General features: G+C 39.1%; 1 protein-coding gene across 30 annotated transcripts in view; it reads left to right on the forward strand.

The window, feature by feature from the left end:
- Window positions 1-21,061, forward strand: part of CADPS2 (calcium dependent secretion activator 2) — a 583,251-nt gene that overhangs the window by 72,541 nt on the left and 489,649 nt on the right. The window contains exon 2 of one of the 30 annotated variants that reach the window (XM_086395867.1): window positions 6,249-6,313. The exons of 28 other annotated variants lie outside the window; for them this stretch is intronic. The gene's annotated coding sequence lies outside the window, so the exon portion shown is untranslated. Of the gene's footprint in view, window positions 1-6,248; window positions 6,314-21,061 lie in introns of those variants that run through there. One more of the 30 variants, XM_086395868.1, reaches the window with a different exon arrangement.

Here is a 21,061-nt window from a genome sequence, read left to right on the forward strand (position 1 = left end):
CATGAGTGGATGTGAGAGTTGGACTGTAAAGTGCTGAAGTGCTAAAGAATTGATGCTTTTGAACTGTGGTGTCGGAGAAGACTCTTGAGAGTCCCTTGGACTGCAAGGAGATCCAACCAGTCCATCCTAAAATAAATCAGTCCTGGGTGTTCACTGGAAGGACTGATGCTGAAGCTGAAACTCCAGTACTTTGGCCACCTGATGTGAAGAAATGACTCATCGGAAAAGACCCTGACGCTGGGAAAGATTGACGGCAGGAGGAGAAAGGGGACAACAGAGGTTGAGATGGTTGGATGGCATCACCAAGTTGATGGACATGAATTTGAGTAAACTCTGGGAGTTGGTGATGGACAGGAAAGCCTGGCATGCTGCAGTCCATGGGGTTGCAAAAAGTTGGACACAACTGAATGACTGAACTGACACTTTCAGATGGCTGAGAGTAGTGAAAAATGAAACTGTTTCAAGGAACTTGTTCAGAGTCTTTTTTTTTTTAAAAAAAAAAAAAAGAAAAAACAACAGCAAGCCTGTCAGGTATCATGCCAGTCCCTGGAGACTTAAAGAGACAGGATTCCTGCACTGGTGAACCTCATATTCTGGTCAGGGTGCCAGGCAGTGGGCAGGTGAACAGACTGACATGGTTATGGTTTGAGATTCACAGTGGGACGGACCTACACCTGGGGTGCATCTGGGCACATGTACACTTGCATTAGACAAAATAAGGCATTTTTGAGCTGAGATTCAGTGAGTGAGAGGACTTAAGAGCGCAACATTTGAGACAAAAGAGTGGGATGTGCAAAGACCCTGAGGCAGGAATGTACTCAGCATATTGGAGAAAGTTAAAGATCTTTTATCATCTGTTTCGTTTTTTCTTGTTGAACGTGAACTGTAGATAGAGTGTCAGTTTTAAAAAGCCATTTTTTTTTTAGGCATTTATAGGGTAATTTGGGAGGTATTTTATTTATTCACAGTATAGATTCTTCCATAATAGACACAAATTTTTGCTCTATTTATTCAGTTTATTTACTTTTTTTGTCCTTCAAGGATTTCTTTAAAAGGTGGATTTTTTTTTCATACTGTGACAATTTTTAGACTTTTAAACTTTTTTTCTGGAGATTTTTAGTTAATTGTATGTTTTACATTTTACTTCTTACTGGAGTCTTATAATAGTTACTAAATTGATTCTTTTAATGTTTACATGTAAACCGCTATACAATTTTTTAGTTAACTAAAACTTTTCTTCCTTCCCTATGTATATTTTTTGATTAACATTTTCATTTTATTGCATTTAAAGCATCCAGTATGTGTCTTATAAGCAGCAGTGATAATAGTTGTCCTTGTCTTTTTCCTGATCAAATGGGAACATATCTAATATTTTACTATTAACTATTATATGTGGGATTTTGTGCTAGATATACTTTGATACTCTACTAAATGAAGCACCTCTCTTGAACACTGTTCCTTACTTGTTAGTATTTTTGTTAGCAGAGGGTATATTGAATCTTTTCAAACATTAATATGATGACATGACTTTTGCCCTTTAATCTGCTGATGTAACAGATATTCAGACATCTTTTCCATGTTAGACCACATATGCGTTCCTGGCATAAACCTTAGTGGATTTGGGCAGCATTGTTATCATCTGGGAGCTTATTAAAAACTCAGACTCTCAGGCCCCATCTGTGTCTCCTGATTCAGATTCTGAATTTTAAAAAGACTCCAGGATGATTCCTATGAATGTTAAAGTTCAAGAATCACTGCTTTGGAACTCGATCAGTGTTTGTAAAGGTTATGTGGGTGTTTTGGGGAAAAAAGCATATTATCTGTGAGGTAAAAATTTTTCTCTAATTTGGTTTGACAAGTTGTTAGGTTGAACACTCTGTGCTCTTTACTTTGAAAATCTTGAGGTGTGTTAAATTTCCAACATTTCATAAATAATATTTACATTGTGAATCAAATTTCTGGTAGGAATAAAACTAGTATTATGACTTGATGTATTCACTTATTATTGAATGCATAATATTTTCCAGGTATTGGCCTAACAGTAGATAATGATGTTCTGTGTTCATGCCATTTATGGAGCACCGTTTGCATATAGTATTGTGTACCTCCGGGGATAACTGACTGAGAGGAGTTATACTGATGAGGATCTAGACACATCTGTTCTGAAGTCTTCCTGAAGCTTCTAAATGACACAACCAAGATGTCATTTCACCTCTTGATTTTGTGGTTCAGTAACTTTTTTCTCCTATCATCAGTAAATGTGTTGACTGAGAGAGCTGTGAACCAAATCCTCCGTAAGACAAAGCAAACAACTCCCTATTTAAGATTCAGTTGGTAGTGTATATTCACTAGTTGGAAAGTGCACTGTTAATATTTTAATCTCCTTGTCCGGACTCCTTTTTGGCTCTTACATAGAGTTTAGGCTTGCATTTGGTTCTCTTTTTAATTCTTTAGGTTTAATTATATATTGTATCTTCAGAGAAGGCAATGGCACCCCACTCCAGTACTCTTGCCTGGAAAATCCCATGGACGGAGGAGCCTGATGGGCTGCAGTCCATGGGATCGAAGAGTCGGACACGACTGAGCGACTTCACTTTCACTTTTCACTCTCAGCATTGGAGAAGGAAATGGCAACCCACTCCAGTGTTCTTGCCTGGAGAATCCCAAGGACGGGGGAGCCTGGTAGGCTGCAGTCCATGGGGTTGCTAGGAGTCAGACACGACTGAGCGACTTCACTTTCAGTTTTCACTTTCATACATTGGAGAAGGAAATGGCAACCCACTCCAGTGTTCTTGCCTGGAGAATCCCAGGGATGGGGGAGCCTGGTGGGCTGCTGTCTATGGGGTTGCACAGAGTCGGACACAACTGAAGCGACTTAGCAGCAGCAGCATATATTGTATCTTAATGAGCTGTACTCATTTAAAATGCAAGTCTGTTAATCAAAGGAAAAAAAGAGATGTGTCTTGTGTTCGATTTCTTGTACTATTTAGTCACCAATTTTGTAGGTAATAGTCTTAGATAAATTGGCAATATCTCAAAGCTGGCATTTAAAGGGAAAGTTCAGTATTCTTGGATGGTAGGAAGTTAACAAATTTGAATCTGTTTAAGATGCTTGTAAAGCCATTTGTGATTTATGTACCCTGTGAATGAGTGAACATGAAATAGTATTTTCACAATGGAAGACCATTTTCTAAATGTGAGGTACACCTGGGCAGGTGATGTCTTCCTTGCCATGGGTATAGGGGTCTTCATTGGGTCACACCTAGCCGTCCATAGTAACTGTTAACAAGTGCCTTCTGCAAAGGGAGTTTTCTCCCCTTCCCCACGCTGGGTCTTTGAACAATTGAGCAAATTAGGCAAATTTGCATAAATAATCTACAAACTTGGGAAGCCTCAAACATTCTACTCATAGTATTGTTCTTTTATTTTCCTCCTGGGGACAAGCACTTCATGAAGTACAGTTTATAATAAAACAGAGGTCTCTACAATCAAGTCCAAAAAAACCTGTGATGAAAGCAATGGTAGTTTCCTGTGAAAGTGTTAGTCACTCAGTCGTGTCCCACTCTTTGCAAACCTATGGACTGTGGCTCACCAGGCTCCTCTGTCCATGGAATTCTCCAGGCAAGAATACAGGAGTGGATAGCCATTCCCTTCTCCAGGGGAATCTTCTCGACCCAGGTATCGAAGTTGGGTCTCCTGCACTGCAGGCAGGTTCTTTACTGTCTGAGCCACCAGGGAAGCCCAGAGTTTCCTGTAGTGATTTTAATAAGATCTTCATTAAGTTGTTAGAGTCTTCTGTTACATATTGAAACTATAATAAAAGTAGGCTTTGTGAAGACTAGTCTTTGGTTGGCTTTGCAATATTTGAGATAATAGACAACATATGTACAGGTTGATGTAGACAAGCGGTAAATATCCTCTTGCTAGGTGTGTTTCCAGGTTAAATTAAAGAATTTCATTGTTTCAACTAGTACGTCACACCTTAAATAATCTGGTTAGTCTATGGGAAAGTGTATATGCTTATTTTGACTTTTCATCAAGAAGGGCATTTTTACTTTGACCCAGGACCAAGTGAGCTACAGCCCTGGGCAGGCAGGGATGGTGGTGTCAAAAAGCAAGATGATGTGTTTGAGGAGTTTTATAGGATCTTTTTCTGTTTTTCTTTTTCCCTCGGTAATTAAATAATTAGGGAAGGAAAGAGAACTCTTTGGTTAGAGCTTCCCCATAGTGTTAGAGTGCTTTTGTAGATGTACTTGAAGGGATTGTAAAAATGAGAATTCTGGGTTTGAACTTCAAAGCATAATGTTCAAAGGTCACAGATAGGTGGGATGGACTGAGGAGTTTTAATCAGTGGAAGTACAAAGGGGGGAAAACTTGTAAAATCATAAGGAGCTTGAGAGCTTTTTTTTTTTTTTTAAGGGAGAATTTTAGCACATGTAATGGTATGACTGAAAGGTAGAGTTGTTTACATTTCTTCCTCTGCACTCAGAATTCACTTAAAAACAATCCAATAGGAATATTCTAGTTTGTACATGAATCACATTAGAACCGCCTGGATCCTATCCATGGCGTATTGGACTAGAAGCTAACAGAGGCAGGGTGCTATTAGGTAAACAGTTGATCTTGAGAAACCAGATGTTTGCTGTTAGTTGTTTCCTGGCGTGGGGTGAGCCATCTACCTTTATTTGTTCACTTTGTTCCTATTAAGACAGAACATCATGTAATTGGTTCACTTTCTCTGCTTTCTAAAGAAAATAGACTATTTAAAAGATCATCATATCTAATTTACTTAAAATTCAAAACGCTGTGCCATTAAATATTTTTGAGAATCGTAAGAGTGCTTCTTTTAAAGACTGTTGCATTTTTAGCAGTTAAAGTTAGTTTAAAACGGTATGTTTTTCTACACTAGCTTTTATGTTCTGACAAGGGTCCGTGTAGTCAAAGCTATGGTTTTTCCAGTAGTCATGTGTGGATGTGAGAGTTGGACCATAAAGAGAGCTGAGCAGTGAAGAATTGATGCTTTTGAGCTGTGGTGTTGGAGAAGACTCTTGAGAGTCCCTTGGACTGCAAGGAGATCCAACCAGTCCATCCTAAAGGAGATCAGTCCTGGGTGTTCATTGGAAGGACTGATGTTGAAGCTGAAACCCCAATACTTTGGCCACCTGATGCAAAGAACTGACTCATTGGAAAAGACCCTGATGTTGGAAAAGATTGAAGGTGGGAGGAGAAGGGGACGACAGAGGATGAGATGGTTGGATGGCATCACTGACTTGATGGACATGAATTTGAGTAACTCTGGGAGTTGGTGATGGACAGGGAAGTCTGGCGTGCTGTAGTCCATGGAGTCACAGAGAGTCAGACAGGACTGAGCAACTTGTGTTATCAGAATAACCATGTCTGTTTACCAAAAGATGTGCTTGAAAATTATATCTTGCTTGGTATAGTGTGTTCATTTGATTGGCAGACAATGAGTCTGCCTTTTGTTTCAGGTTCCTTCCTTTTTAGTATTCAACACAGAAAGCAAATGTGATACGTGGGAATTGGTCTGTTTACAGACTGACTTTCCTATATGATTTAGTTACCTTTAAGGCATCAACATTAATATAAAATGTATTTTCTTTACCAGTGATGATTTTGAGACACAATTAGATGCATATGAATCATTTATTTTAATGAAAAATTTGCATTTGTGATTTAATCAACCTATTCGGTAATCTTAATACTCATGTCTTTAACTTTGTACAAACATTTTAGATTATGGATTATAATTAGATTGAGTACATTTCAAAAAAATTTAAAATTTACTCTGAAATTGAAAAACTTCCAAGACAGGCTGTTCTTGTTAAAAAAAAAAAAAAAAAAGTTTTTCATTCTGTCTTGCTATGCTTAGAATAATTAAATAGCAATGGATTAATGTTTAAGTTGGTAAATCACATTTACTTGTTAATGGCATCCTGTGTAGTCTGTCTTCAGATGGTTTGAAACGCTGCTGTTAACCTGGCAGCTGCTATCCGTTGCTCTGCTGCTGTATATCCCTGTGTGCTGTTTGTCCTTTCCTGGTTCATGACAGACTGAAGTTTTAGTTCACATTGAGAGTCAAATAAAATGACCTAAGGAAGATGAGAATGTTTGAAAGAAGAACCAAGAATAGTTAAGGTTTAAGAATTGATTGTTGTGTGTTTGTGTGAATGTCTAAAAAGAACCCCATCTTGTTTCATCTCTGGTTTCCTCTGTGTTTCTTTCTGTAGTATGAAGTCTAGAAGTTAGACACTGTTTACTGCCTAAGAGAATTTCTTGTATAAAACAAGTACAGGTAAGAACTTCAGCATCTGAACTTTATACATACATTACAGTTTGCTCATTTGTATTCGTTCTTTCCCCATCAGCATTGTCTCCTACAACTGATTTTGCTTGGTCCATCGTGGTCTGAAGTGCGGGAAGAAAATGTAACTCAGATATCTGGGGGAATCGCACCTGTATAGGCACTGGGGGCATGCTATGTATTGAACTCTGAATTAAAATGCTTGCTTTTTTATTTTAGGTGCTGCCATTTCCTTATGTACTTTCTCATAGTTACTATTCCTGGCGTTTAATGTTAAGACTTGATGGCTAGGAAATGTTATAAAGATGGACTGTGAGAGCTTGAGTCCACTAAAGCTTGGATTGTATGCCTGTGAACTTTCAAGTATTGACTCAATTAGGCAGAACTAGTCATGCATTAGGAAATCTTTAAGAGCCATCTTGAAACAAATTTCAGACCCGAATGGTGTTCATGAGCTATAATTTGAAGAGTGACTGAGGGATGTGAGTACTAGATTTAGATACTTATTTTAAAAAACAATTTCCTGTGGATTAAGATGGATGTTTTATTCATAAGTGCTAGTTTGATCTTTATATGCCTTGATATTTTAAAGTCTTACAGTTCCTGTTTTGAATTCATTTCTATATAAAGTCTTCATTTTCAAAAGTTAAATTGGACAAGGAACTATTAGTATTGTCTTGGGTTATAAGAACTTTGATAAAATCCCATTTGAGGAAAAACTCATCCACAGTGACAGGTTTTTCTCTTTTTAATCCACAGCTTTTTCATTTGCAAACTTAGATAATGGGACCTGTGTTTCTCTCCTCAAACCTTCCCACTATGTGAACATGTAGAATTTGTCTTCCTTTAGCATTCTACCTTCAACTGTGGTTTATTTTTGTAGGAAAATGGCTAAGTGCCATTTCTGTTTCCTTTCCTGTGAACTGAATATTCTTTGTTAAGGAAGATCCTTCTTTACCTCATAGCACTGCAGATACTTCTCTGCACATTTCTGCCTTTCTAAATGGTGTTTTTATTTTTTGTCCTCACACATTTTAAAGTTTTATATAGTCAAATTATCAGTGTTTTCCTTTTGGCCTCTAGGTTTTATATGCAAATAACCTTTGAAGGCATTTGTTGAACGTACACATTTATCTTTAGGTATCTTTAGCTGTAAGTTAACTTCTTAGAGCATACTGTTATGACTATTTGGTTGCTGTGGGAGGGGGATGGGTTAGTATTGATGTCCTCTGGGCTGGAAGACTAGAGACATTTTGAGGTTAGGATGTCATACTTCTAGTAAGTGGCTGAGCTTTTTGTATTCCTTAGCAGTTATCCCCTGCAAGACCTTTTTTTCTCTTGAGTGTTTTCCAAAGTCAAGATAAAGTGGTTGAGGCAATTAAATAGGAGCTCTCACTTCTAATTACTGGGCCTTTGGAGTCAACGAACCAATTAGAGGCTAAACCTTCCTTGAAATGTTCGGGCCTTGGGGAAGTTGGGTAGTAGAGCAGTATGCCTTCCTTTCTGACAGATAAGGAAGAGGTTATAAAAACACTTAAGCCCTGAATATTATCTAGCTGCTGTCATTGGCATTCCTTCCAGTATGAATGATACCCTAATAGTGAAATCTCCTACTTCACGTCCTTACCATCCTTCCTCACGTGGTAACCAGTGCGGCCAAGCTGAGGTCCAAGAGAATCATTATCATCGCCTCTACCATCTGAGACTTTCCCTCTCTGAGAACTCATGGATGCTGAGCTGCTGAGACCAAGAGTTGGAGAGGGAAGGTATTGTTGTCTCCTTCATGGTCAATGTCCGATAGGAGCCAAGGTGTTCTGAGTTTTGGAAACAGTAAGGGTTAGTAAAAGGGAAGTAGTGAACTGCTTCTGCTGCAGCAGGCATTTGCACAACCCTGGTGACTGGTTGAGAACTTAGGTCCTCTGGGGAGGACAAGTCCACTTAAGCCTGACTGAACACAGGTGACATCTCAGTAAACTAGTTTCGTTGCACAAGGGTTTTCATCCTGAATGCATCTAAAGTCATCCTGAATCATGGAAAGGGTGGTTACCACAAGACTTCGTAAAAATCTTGCCTTAGCCCTCTTAGCCTAAGATCATCTGGGACATAGCTGTAGTCCAACGAGATCATTGACTCACTGCAGTGAGGGTGACCATACACTAGAGGAACCATTCATGGTCTTCCTCCCAATGAAAGGAAAATAGAGTTACAGAATTTTGGAGCAGGAGGGAATTCAGGTGAAATTTAAATGAAGTAACATTTTGATAGGTTCAAAGCAGAACAGGACTGTGTCTGAAATGGGTCAACATGCCTGCAAAGTGGACCATGGTCCTATTTCCTAGGAAACTGCAAAGTTGAGAGCAGTGTGGAATGTTGTATCCAGAAGCCTCTTTCAGAAACTCTGCACCGGGGCTGTAAATCAAGGTGACTTCTGTTTGAAGAACAACTTACATCTTCCAGGCAAGAAGGAAAGGCTTCATTATAACTAGAATTTCAAGCAGCAAAGTTTCTGATAGTTTGATTTTAGAGAATGAGGTTTCTCCATGAGGAGGAAGAATATCCTTGACAAAAATATAGCCTCCTGTCTGTTACTCCAACCTGATGAATGACTGGGCAGATTTTTTCTTTCTTTGAGTGAATGTTTGCTGCTCAGTCTCCTGTAGCTTGCTGTGCCATGTGTAGAGCATCTATGCCATCCAGTCTTTGAGTGTGTGTTCAGTCAATTCAATCACTAAGTCATATCCAGCAATTTGTGACCCCATGGACTGCAGCACATCAGGGTTTTCTGTCCTCCAGTATCTCCCAGAGTTTGCTCAAATTCATGTTCATTGAGTTGGTGGTGCTATCTAACCTTCTCATCCTCTGCCACCCTTTCCTTTCTTTGCCTTCTATCTTTCCCAGCATCAGGGTCTTTTCCAGTGAGTTGGCTGTTTGCATCAGGTGCCCATAGTATTGGAACTTCCACTTCAGCATCAGTCCTTCCAGTGAATATTCAGGGTTGATTTCCTTTAGGGTTGATTGGTTTGATCTTGAGTCAAGGGACTCTCAAGAGTCTTCTCCAGCCCCACAATTCGAAAGCATCAAGTCTTCAGCCTTCAGCCTTCTTTATGGTCCAGCTCTCACATCCGCACGTGACTACTGGAAAAACCATAGCTTGGACTACATGGACCTTTGTTGGCAAGCGATGTTTCTGCTCTTTAATATGCTGTCTAGGTTTGCCATAGCTTTCCTTCCAAGGAGCAAATGTCCTTTAATTTCATGGCTGCAGTCACCATCTGCAGTGATTTTGGAGCCCAGGAAAATAAAATCAGCCAAATGATTTAAGATATTCCAGAAAGTTGTCCTACCTGCTGGGACCAGAAGATTTCCTGGAATGTAGTTACTTCTCTTGGCTTGTATATCCTCCTATTTCCCTGTCTCAGGCAAGTAAGTGGAAGCCTGTAATGAGCTCTGCAATGTACTAGGTGCTTCAATTAATTACTAATATGAACACAACATCATTTTCTTTGCAGAGCCCGTCTCTATTGGAGGAGATGGATGTGGAAGCAAATTGTTACAGTGTGCTATAGTTAGCATTGAAGAACGGAACCACCTGTCTTGGGGACACACAGCTGGTGGTGATTAATTGCCTGTTTCCAAATGTCTGTTCGAACTATAATAAATCTTCAGTCATCTGGAGTTTGGGCCTCACATTGGGCTCAAAGTCTGGGCTCAACAATGAGAGTTCAACTGTCAATTTTCAGAGTGTGTACATCATTCAGAAAGTTTTGTAATAAGGATTAAATAGCTGATAGGCCTGTGGTTTTTATAGTCCTTTCTGCAGTGCCCCATGGAAGTGTGGCTTCCCTGGTGGCACTAGTGGTGAAGAGCCTGCTTGCCAATGCAGGAGACTTAAGAGACATGAGTTCTGTCCCTGGATCAGGAAAATCCTCTGGAGGAGGACATGGCAACCCACTCCAGTATTCTTGCCTGGAGAATTCCATGGACAGAGGAGCCTGGTGGGCTATAAGTCCATGGGTTTGCAAAGAGTCAGACACGACTGAAGTGACGTGGCATGCAAGGAAGTGTATGCACAAGTTCCCAATACTTTGCTGTCAAATGGGCTGAAACACAGGTGACCAGACTTTCAGATTTTTTTTTTTTGAGGGGAGGCATGTTGTAAAACCCTTGTGAAATGCAGGAAGGTGAGATATTTTGTCTCAAATCACTCAACTGGTAGAGCATGGCCTGTTCTTCTGCTTAAAGTTTTATTTTTTCTGGAATGGTTTACCCAGAGACTATTTACGCAAAAGAGTCAAGAATGGTGGTTTCTAACTAGTCCTTAATATTCTTAGGGGGCTTAATTCTTAAATATTAAACTAGATCTGCTTTCTCTAGCAATGGTGATATATTTTTGAGAAAAATAAAAGCTTAATTCCCAAGGAACTCAGTTTCAACTGGGGATAATGGATGGGGCTGGGAGGACTGGGTCATAAACAGGCTTCTGTTTTCCACTGTGAACTTTTTTTTAAACCCTTTTGGAAAAAAAGTGGCCAAAACATATTGGAAAACCACTTTTATAGAAGGGAAAAAATTGAGTTTGGTGATGCTTCATTGCCCTTTGCTTTTTTCATGTAATGGCCAGAGCTCTGAAAGTAGCGGTTGGAATCCTGTCTTGAATATAACATTATACTGTTGATTATCACCCTTAGTAGAAACACTTACATCTCAAATTGGAAGGGAAAATTATTCACAAAAGTTGTGCTATATGTTTCTTACCTAGACAGTACCATACACTCACTGATAAATCTATCAAAAGTTCTTGATAAATCCTTACAGTCAAAATTTCCCAAATTGACGAATAATAGAATCACTGCAGATGGTGATTGCAGCTATGAAATCAAAAGATGCTTACTCCTTGAAAGTTATGACCAAACTAGATAACATATTAAAAAGCAGAGACATTACTTTGTCAACTAGGGTCCGTCTAGTCAAGGCTATGGTTTTTCCATGGATGTGAGAGTTTGACTATAAAGAAAGTTGAGCACCGAAGAATTGATGCTTTTGAACTGTGGTGTTGGAGAAGACTCTTGAGAGTCCCTTGGACTGCAAGGAGATCAGTCCTGGGTGTTCATTGGAAGAACTGATGCTGAAGCTGAAACTCCAATACTTCAGCCACCTGATGTGAAGAGCTGACTCTTTGGAAAAGACCCTCATGCTGGGAGGGATTGGAGGCAGGAGGAGAAGGGGACAACAGAGGATGAGATGGTTGGATGGCATCACCGACTCGGTGGACATGGGTTTGGGTAGACTCTGGCAATTGGTGATGGACAGGGAGGCCTGACGTGTGGTAGTTCATGGGGTCGCAAAGAGTTGGACACAACTGAGCAACTGAACTGAATGTCAGTCCTTGTTCAGTCACCTCCAGATGAAATCCTTGTGTAAACCTAATCTATAAATATATTGCTTACCCATTTGTATGTGTCTGTAAATAATGTTGACTTTAGGCATTATCAGTCCATTCTTGCAGTCTCTTGACTGCTTGATCCTCTGCCCTCCCATTTGAAATTTACTCTTGGCATTCTTATGCTCATTATTAGCAGACTTGCAGTTCTTCCTCTCACCTGTCACCCAGTGATGCTAATTTACCACATACAGGAATAAAAATTGTAGTTAGATGTTGACTATAGAGATGGAGCAGAGAAGGCAATGGCACTCCACTCCAGTACTCTTGCCTGGAAAATCCATGGACAGAGGAGCCTGGTAGGCTGCAGGCCATGGGGTCGCTAAGAGTCGGGCACGACTGAGCGACTTCACTTTCACTTTTCACTTTCATGCATTGGAGAAGGAAATGGCAACCCACTCCAGTGTTCTTGCCTGGAGAATCCCAGGGGCGGGGAAGTCTGGTGGGCTGCCATCTATGGGGTCGCACAGAGTCGGACACAACTGAAGCGACTTAGCAGCAGCATAGAGATGGAGACATAAAAGATCAAAGGGATATGATCCCTTCTAAAAGATAAGGTTGGTTTCTTCTGGAGCCTTGTTACTTGACTCTTCTGACCCAGGAGGACTTAGAAACAACTGGGTTAAAGGAGACCTTGTGCCAGGTGGGGCTTCAAGGAAGGGAAATGGGTCATGTGTTTGGGGATGAGGGGCTTGCTGGGAGAACAGTGTTGGAACCCCAGAATAAAGAACACCAAAGAGGCAGATCTTGGGAAGAAAACCTTGTCTTCAGAAATCCTGGAAGTAGGGGTATGAAATTGTGTTGGATTTATTATCTGTAGACTTTTTGTTGACCATTCTGAATGGTGTGAAGTGATACTTTATTGTAGTTTTTATTTACATCTCGCTAGTAACTTAGTGATTTTGAACATCTTTACCTGTGTCTTTGGACATCTGTATGTCATCTACAAAGAAATGTCTATGTAGATCTTCTAGCCCTCTTTTGGATTGTTTCTTCTTTTTTTAAATATTGCGCTGTATGAGCTGTTTATTGTAGAGATTAATATCTTGTCTCTTGCATCCTTTGCAATTATTTTCTCCCATTCTGTAGGTTGTCTTTTCACTTTGTTTATGGCTTACTTTGCTGTGTAAAACCTTTTAAATTTAATTAGGTTCAATTTGTGTGTTTCTGTTTTTATTCTCATTATTCGATGGGTCAAAAAAGATCTTTCTGTGATTTATGTCAGTGTCCTGCCTAGGTTTTCCTCTAGGAGTTTTATAGTATCTGGTCTTATTTAGGTCTTTAATCCATTTTGAGTTTGTTTCTGTGTATGGTATTAGAGAATGTTCTAATTTCATTCTTCTACATGTAGCTGTCCAGTTTTCTCAGCACCACTTATTGGAGAGACTGTCTGCTACACTGTATTGTGTATTTTTGCCTCCTTTGACATAGATTAATTGACCATAGCTGCATGTATTTATTTCTGGATGTTGTATCCTGTAGAGGATATGGAGAAAAGAGAACCCTCCTATACTGTTGGTGGGAATGTAAATTGGTACAGTCACTATGGAGGACAGTATGGAGGTTTCCTTAAACTAAAAATTGAGCTAACATATGATCCTGTAGTCCCACTTCTGGGCATGTATCCAGAGAATACCATAATTTGAAAGGATACATACACTCCAGTGTTCATTGCAGCACCACTTGCAATAGCCGAGATACGGAAGCAACCTTAATGTCCATCAACAGATGAATGGATAAGAAAGATGTGGGGGGGCGTGTATGTCTATAAAATGGAATACTACTCAGGCATAAAAAAGAATTAAATCCATTTGTAGCAACATGGATGGGCCTGGAAATGATTATACTAAGTGAAGTAAGTCAGACAAATATCATATGATACCACTTACATGTGGAATCTAAAAAAAAAAAAGATACAAATGAACTTATGTACAGCACAGAAATAGTAAACTAATGCTTACCGAAGGGGAAACATAAGGGTGAGAGGGGGAGATTAGGAATTTGGGAGTAGCATATACACACTACTATGTGTAATAAACAACAAGGAGCTACTATATAGCAAACAGAACTATACTCATGATTTTGTGCTCACCTATATGGGAAGAGAATCTGAAAAAGTAGATACATATATAACATATAAAGTGTATAACTGAATCACTTTGCTGTGCACCTGAAACTAACATGTTGTAAATCAGCTTAACTTCAGTTGAAAAATAGGGTGCCGGATATTTGACTCCCCAAATATCCAAGGAGAAGCTGAATGTCTGGATTGAGTCACCCAAGCTCCTGAGCCCGAGAGAGGACAAGTAGACCTGAGAACAAAGAGGCTTCCCTTTGCTGTCTCTGCAAGAGCTGGAATGAGTGAAATTCAGAATAGCATTAGGGTTTTAGTCTTTTAGCTGGATTTTTACTGGGGAATTTACATAAGTACTGATGCCTAAGTACTTCTGTCAATTCTCATTTAAATTAGGCATAGGTCCCTAGGAGTCTTAAACTTCCCACCACCTAGGTGAATCTAATATGCAAATTAGAGATCCTACATCAGACTGGAACTGAAAGAGCAATCTGCAGAAGACCTGTAGCTGGAGAGAGGAAAATGAAAACAAATGAAGTGAGGTAGATTTAACTGTGGCATCTAAAAATCTTAATCATGAATTCCCAATTAAATGGTTTCCAAATAAAGGAGAGGGAGGTTGGTTGGTCACTGTTGAGACCTGATTCAGTATCTGGAAGAATCAGTGCAAAAAAGTCTCAAAACATAAAGGAAAGATATGAAAAGCTAAAATAGAAATCATGAAGACAAAAATGAGAGTTGGAGAGTAGATTTGAGACTGTAAGTGAAACTAATTGGAGTTAGCGTTGTTAGTAAGGCACATAAATGGGAAAGGTGATAATTACATAATAGGGGACAATCTTCCTGACCTGAGCTAGAGAGAGAACTGGGCCTGCAAATTGAAAGGGCTCAGTAAGGTCTAGGCTCACCTGATGAGAAAGGTTTACATATATTCTGACAAAATTCCCATTTTCTCTATCCATATGTACTCTGCTGTGTTTAGTCTCTCAGTCACGTCTAACTCTCTGCAACCCATGAACTGAGCCCACCATGTTCCTCTGTCCATGGGATTCTCCAGGTAAGAATACTGGAGCGGGTTGCCATGCCCTCCTCCAGGGGATCTACCCAATCCAGGATTCGAATCCAGATCTCCCGCACTGCAGGTGGATTCTTTACCATCTAAGCCACTGAGTGTGTACTAAGTCACTTCAGTTGTGTCCGACTCTTTGCGACCCTGTGGGCGGTAGCCCTCCAGGTTCCTCTGTCTGTGGGATTCTCCAGGTAAGACCACTAGAGTGGGTTGCCATGGCCTCTTCCAGTGGATCTTCCCAACCCAGGGATTGGACCCATGTCTCATTATGTCTCCTGCATTGGCAGATGGGTTCTTTACCACTAGTGCTGCCGGGGAAATCCCAGCCATAAAGATACAAGAGAAAAAAAAAAAAAATCAACTTTAAGATAATGGTGCAAGGTGGCTTCTAGCTGGCTGTGGTTTTTTCATCTGCCAGGGAGTTAGAAAGAGATGAGATAGGGGTATCTATACATTATTGAGAGAAATGTACTACAATCCAAGAATTTTACTTCCAGCCTACATAATTTACCTGCCTAGGATAAAAGAAAGATACTTGAGTCTATGCAGGAATTCAGAGTATCACTCACCTGCCCCATCTAAGAACAGATGCTAACCAAATAGTAAATGAACTAGAATAGATTTCAGGATGGGAAAAGGTAAGGAAGTATTCACAGTAAACCTTAACGTTATAAGTACTCAAGATACCAAGAAATTAAACCTCAATGGATGGAGATAGCTGTCCGGGGATTTGTAATCTAGTGCAAAATAAGGACACAGTGTTAATTGCTCAGTCATGCCCAACTCTTTGTGATCCTATGTACTACAGCCAACCAGGCTCCTCTGTCCATGGGATTTTCCAGGCAAGGATACTGGAGTGGTTGGCAATTTTCTTCTCTAGGGGTCTTCCTGACCCAGAGATTGAACTCAGGTCTCCTGCTTTTGCAGGTGGATTCTTTACCCACTGAGCCACCAGGGAAGCCCAAGCATACTGGAGTGGGTAGCCTATCCCTTCTCCAGAGGATCTTCCCATCCCAGGAATCCAACCAGGGTTTCCTGCATTGTCAGGAAGATTCTTTACCAACTGAGCTACCAGGGAAGCCCCAGGACACAGTAAGCCTCTCTAAAAATGTAAAAATGAACTTCATCAGACACCCTAAGTGGTGGAAGTGGTGGGCAGAGGAGAAGCTTTCTGAAAAGATTTTAGGAGAATGAGGAGAAAAATACGAGTGAGCTTACTAGGGGATAAAAGAGGGTAAATAGAGGATTATAGTTGACAAACTCAGTTTCTTAAGCAGAGTATTTGTAATCTTGTTTCCAAAGAATTGTCATCTGATTATGAGAATAGGAAAAAGGAAGATGACTACTCATCAGATGAAAGAGTATAGCAGAATTTCTAAACCAATGAGGGAGAAAATAACTTGATCAGCCCCTCAAAAATAAGGAAATGGAACAAAAATAGCAATATAAACTGACTGAAATACAAAATAAATGGAAGGAATAAAATGACTAAAATACCAGTCATTAAGAATGAACAAATTCAGTTATAAAGTCAAAAGCCATGAAACTGGCTTAGAAAAGCAAACCCAACTAGGTGCTATTTATTGCTTTGTTGTTGATATGTCTACAAGAATGTTTGAAATACAGAGACGGATTAAAATGATACTAGGAAATGCAAAATATATTGAGAGCAGTATTAATATTAGGGAAAGAGGCTAGGACAGAGTGAAAATGCAAGTTTGAGGGTAAATTAAAAACATAGATGCACCAAGAAACATCAGTTTAAAATATAAAACAGCAAATGAAGAAATGAACAGAAAATCCTTGCATATGATTGATTATATCAGCACATTTGGTGTGGATGGCCCAATACAAAAGGTATAAGAAAAGCATCTATTGATATGCAATGACTTCCTCAGTCATTTCCAATGAAAATTAAAATAGGAATAGAAAGAAAGAAACTTGAAGCCAGTCCTTAAAGTTTAGAATAAATATCACCAACTCAATAGACATGAGTTTGAGCAAGCTCTGGGAGTTGGTGATGGACAGGGAAGCCTGGCGTGCTGCAGTCCATGGGGTTGCAAAGAGTCGGACACGACTGAGCAACTGAACTGAGTGTTGTTTTAGTATCAACCAAGTTATTTAGTCATAGCATATTTAACATGTTCTGGAAGATTTTAATAAATTTTAGTAGCAAAATATCCTGCAAAGGTATTGAAAGAGAAGATTATCTTTATGCTAATAGATGTTATTTTTTTACCTAGGAAACTGAAGAGTGTAGTTGATAAGGTTGCTAGAATTAAGTTAAATGTACTAAAATTAATAGTTTTTCTTTGCACTAAACATCTAGAAATGCAAATAATTTGGAAGAAAGACAAAAGTCGAGTTAGTAATAAAGTCAACAAGATAAACCTAAGACGTGAGACGAAAATTATAATTCTAACATAAAATCAAATCTGAACAAATAGATTGGCGTTTCTTGTCCTTAGATGAAAGGTTCAATGGCTTCAGTATGTAAATATCAAGTCATTCAAAATATACAGACGTAAAAGCCTTTTCACTTCAGATCCTATCCTGCTGGGGTTTTTTTTTTTTTTTTTTTGATTGGAAGAAATAATTATACATTTTATATAGAAGAATAAGTGCTTGAGAATAGAAAACTTACTGAGGAGGAAACTGGCTACTCAAGTTGGGATATCTCTAAATCTAGTACTATAAATTATCAATATAGTATTAAGAATAGTTAAGTCAGTGGAACGAAGTGAAATCTAGAAATATATTTTACAAAATTTTACATAGGATAGTGATGATTCATTATGAAAGTAGGAAAGGATAGATTATTAAATGGTACTGGCACAGTCAAAGGAGATGTGAATTCTCTTGTGTATTAGAATAAAATAAGGCACAAAGGGGATAAGACATAATATAAAAAATAGAAGCCTAGAAGTAGAGGAGACCTCCTTAACCAAGACTAGAAATAGAGAAAAGAACATTTGACTTCATGAAATCTCTTCTGAGTAGCAGCAGATACCATAATGTCAAAAGTCACCGCCCTCTGCAAATATGGTACAGATGGTAAAGTATCTGTAGCAATCCTGTGGAAAATCCTTTTACTTAAAAGACAAGACAACAGGATAATGGATAAAGAAATAAATGCAGTTCAGAGAAGACCAAGTTGAAATGAACACATTTATGAAAAGATGAAAATCAAAGTGGTAAAAATACTGCTTTCTACTAATGCTTTGTCTTTGTTTCACTGGTGTGGCTAGAAGGGTTAGTCTTGGATATAAAACTTTCTAGAGTGATCTGTCAAAATCTATTAAAATTAAATGTACCTTTTAACTCAGCATTCACACACATGGGAGTCTACTTGGTAGAGTCAAAACAGTGTTAAGTAAGGATATATGCATAAGAATGGTTTTTGGTATATTATTTGCAATGTCATAAAGCTGGAGACAGTGTAAATGCTATCAGAGAGGGGATGGCCATGTAAATTACAGTGAAGCCCTATGTTGTGGACTGTTGTTCAGCCCCTAAAAGAATGGCTTAGAGCTTCAACCAGATATCTTGGAGGAGGGGAGGTTTCCTTGGAGGTACAGTTGAGTGAGAAATACAGCCTACCAAAAACTATACAATTGCCCATTTTTGTAAAACCAAAAACAACCATGATTTAAAATACCTTCATGTGCAGTTCATGTAGTTGTGTGCATATTTGCATCTAAGGCATTATGAGTATAGGGAAAAATAGTCCAAATGTTATCAGTTCTCACTTAGGGGCAGGGTGGCATGGAGGTGGTGCTCAGAGGTTGGTTATAAGACTCAGTATGTAAAGAGAAGGCTGATGAGGCAGTAGTGTGGAATCAAACAGAAAATAAAAAAAAATGGTTGTGATATTCATGTATTTATGTAAAATTATGTAATGTATAGAGAAATGAATTAAAATTATCATAGTCTCTTTTGGACTTCCAATGTCAAGATAAGTTGAGCCTACACACTTTTTTCTCCTAAAAACGTTGAAAGGAACAACAAATATCTAAAAATTTAAAAACTTGGCAGTACTGCTGGAAAACATGGAAGGATGCCACCAAGTAGCCTGAGACATTGAGGAATTTGTAGCAGTTCCACAGCAGATAGGCTCAGATAAAGGGAGATGCTGACTGGCCATTTAGTCAGCACGTGCACTGGATGGGGCTGTCAAGTGAGTAACCAGTCAGTGGATGCGTTTCACCCTGAAGACTTAAGTCTTTAGTTTGAGCACCAGGATATTGGAGCATCATAGGAAGGTGTGCGGCGGGTGGTAAAATGAAGGCTTTGGACATGTATCAACAAATTCTGCACATATGACTCCTCACTGAAGACTGATGATAGAATGAATGGGAGATTGGCCACAGTGGGCTTTGCTTTCCTTGAGCCTTGGATCTTGAAGACCTGGAAGGAATTGTTACTGGGGCCAGGAGAAGGGGAAGGGAACTAAGGAGCCTTTACTCAGTTGCATATTGTCGATGAATATTTAGGTTCAGTGAGCAATGCTCACTCTCCTCTCTGCTCACTCTGGGCAGAGTGTAGTCCTGCCTGTTCACTTCAGCTTGGCCTTTTGACTTGTTTTAGTGGGTGTAACATAAGCAAAGGTTTGACATGTGCCGTCGAGCTGGGGTTGGCCCGCTGAGAGTTATGGACTCCAGCATGAGGAGACTGTGTCTTAGTAGCGTCTGTCCGTTGAGCCTGGCCCCAGCATGAGACCAGTAGAACAGTCACCACCCTGGTCCACCCCACCCTGAGCAGAGCTGTTCCAGTTGAAGACCAGCGAGCATGAAAATTAATTCTTCTTCCATGCATGGAGAAGTCTGTGGTTGTCACACAGCAGTAGCTGAAATGAGACCATTTCAGTAGGAGGAAAATTGTTTTACAGTCCTTGCAACTATATGTTCCTCTACAGTTAAAAACTATAGGGAAAAAAAATATTTGAACTTGGAAAAATTACTAGTTAAAAAAAAAAATCCTAATGAGGGAAGAAGTGGAATGGAAGAAATAGTAATGAATACTGAGGCTAGTAAAAATTTACATTTAAGTTTAATATCTGTTTATAAGAAGGTTGTGAATCTTAATGCAGCTAGGGAAAGATTTTCAAAACGCACAAGCTGTCCTGTTGGAAAGAACATCAGGAATCTACTGTTAGTAAAGTTTATGTTGATCTGGAATGGAAGTGAAAACCTTGTTTACCGTTGTGTTTTATTAGGGGAAAAGATCATATATAGTATTAATTCTTGATGGTGATAAGCAAACGTGGGTTCAGATATGCTAAAAAAAGGATAACCACTAGTAAGAAAGACACTGCATCTTTTTCTTAAAATACTGTATCTCCTTCTGACACAGGGGGCAGATTTATTTTCTAACCAGAGTAATAAATTGCCTCTCTCTGGAACAAAGTTTGGGTAGATGTTCTGGTAGCATCTTTAAAAACAAAGAGAAAATGACATTCCTTAAACTGCAGGATTCTTCAGCTGTAATACAAACCCGCTGTGTGTGCAGCATCCCGTTGAGCCACCTTGCGTTACCCCTTTGGGGTTTGAGGGCAAGGAGGACCCATGAGAACATGAAGCTAATCCCGCCTTCTGTGTTGTGAATAATAACATCCTTTATCTTTGATCCAGGAGTATCATGTCTTGCGCCAGTATTTGTTAGCTTGCAGATAGAGTGAAATCTCAGACTCGTCACAGACGTTGTGCTGTACTGTTTAATTTTTTATATCATACCTAGGTAAAAGGTATTAGTATAATGAGACTGAGTATAATTGTCATCAAACTTTTATAATGCAAAACAACACAGCAACTGAATATATAAGATGGAAACTCCTAGAATACTGTAGGTTATTTAGTATTTTAAGTCATAGTTGAGAGACTTTAACCAGTTCTTTCAAAATTTAACAACTGGTCAAATCTCCTGAAATTTGTATTTGCCTATCAGCCTCTAAAAGCTGGAGTAAGTATATATATATTGAATATGTATAGAGGTACATGTACCATATTTAAAAAATAACGTAAATTAAGTGTCCATGAAACAGTTTAAAGCATTAAATATAGTAGACTTCAAAGGACATTTCAATACATATTAGAGTAGAAACAGTTCAGTCTTTATTTGCTTGCTTAAATCCACTTAAATTAGAAGTTTGGGACAAAA

This window comes from Bos grunniens, chromosome 4 (genome assembly GCF_055505025.1).
Source record: "Bos grunniens cultivar Pamir isolate PY7600 chromosome 4, Bosgru_T2T1.0, whole genome shotgun sequence".
Lineage (NCBI taxonomy): Eukaryota > Metazoa > Chordata > Mammalia > Artiodactyla > Bovidae > Bos > Bos grunniens.